The sequence below is a fragment of the Triticum aestivum genome, chromosome 3D (assembly GCF_018294505.1).
Source record: "Triticum aestivum cultivar Chinese Spring chromosome 3D, IWGSC CS RefSeq v2.1, whole genome shotgun sequence".
Lineage (NCBI taxonomy): Eukaryota > Viridiplantae > Streptophyta > Magnoliopsida > Poales > Poaceae > Triticum > Triticum aestivum.
The window spans coordinates 7,069,567-7,070,894 of NC_057802.1; the positions used below are offsets into that span (position 1 = coordinate 7,069,567).

The following is a 1,328-nucleotide window of genomic DNA, read 5'->3' on the forward strand; positions in this document are numbered from 1 at the left end:
TAGTACGTAGTTTGTTAATCTGGCTCGGCTCACTGACACTGGATGCTACGTGAGAAGTTTTGATGACTTGCTGATGACTTTTGCAGTGACAGTGAGTCAATGACACTGCTTCGTGCTTCCTTCCTTCCTTTCCATTTGTTCCTTGCCACTCGCGTTTCCTCTCTTCCATCGCTTTCCCGGTTGGCTGGTCAAATATGGGACGCCTCATCCACCGTAGCCACCAAGCAACATTCGAGATCAGGCTACATGTATATATAGCGCCCATCACCTGAGAAGGAAGCTCAGGTGCCATTTGGTAGTGTGCCTCGTTAATTTTGACTGCACTTCTGTTTTTATTTGGATGCTTCTTGATAACTTGCTTTGGTATATTTTTTCTTCTGCATTGCACTATCACTTGTTGCTTAGCATGGTAATAGTACCACAGAGTATCCTATGTTGAGATTCTTCAGCCAACAGTGTAGCTGTTTACGACATGGCGATGAGCGGCAGATCGTTTCTGGATTGTTTATTTTCTCGCTCTTTTCGGTCTCTTTATTTTGTCTTTTATGCACCTTGGGAAATACATGCTCCAGTGCTGCTTTGTTTCATGCATGATTCTTAAACTTTGGTTTGATTTGGATTTTGGAATACAGAAGGTAGACCTCGGCCTACCTTCTTACATAGAAAAAGAAATATTACCGCGGTGCTTGGTTACTTTTTGGCTTCTGGAGGTGTCTCGTGCCTATGATGAGTTACAACAACTATTGTCGACATCGTCTGACAAATATCTTCATGATAACAATCGCAAAATCTGAGGTTGCGCAGCACTCCAGTATTACCTTTGTTTCTTCTCTGCTAGACCAAGGGTGGCCGTCCCATGGTTTTGTGATGGAGTTTGCTTGTCGATTTTTTTGTTTGTATTTCTTGTATTTTGAGGGAGTCCATACTCCATAGAGAGAGTGGTTGAGTGTGCATTGCATTGTTTTGATAAGTGACATGATGGTCTAGTTGAGTAGTTTTAGACCATTTTGTTTTGTTGTGTGCAGGTTGTAATTAAGGAGTGTTGCATCCGTATAATAAGGACGTCCGAGGTTAGGCATAGCAAGGTGCCAAAGTTTGGGACTAGGCTTTATGGAGCCGAGTGTGAGTAAGTTGGACAAGGATAGATGACATATTTTCGCTCAGGCACTAGTGTGGTCACGGGAACCACATAAGTTGAACGTACATGTTGGAGAAGTCGGCACGTGACGTTGGTGTCAGCGGCAGACTCACCATTAGGGTGAGCAGCAGCGATTGCCCTAGGATCTGCAGAACTGTGTATCCTCCTTGCCTATATTTCTTCCTTCTGG

General features: G+C 43.8%; 1 non-coding gene across 1 annotated transcript; it reads left to right on the forward strand.

Annotated features, from left to right (window-relative positions):
* Positions 1 to 716: 716 nt before the first annotated feature.
* LOC123081157 (small nucleolar RNA SNORD34) lies at positions 717 to 801 on the forward strand. The gene has a single exon (XR_006438665.1). It is a non-coding gene; the product is annotated as a small nucleolar RNA SNORD34 (small nucleolar RNA).
* Positions 802 to 1,328: the final 527 nt, after the last annotated feature.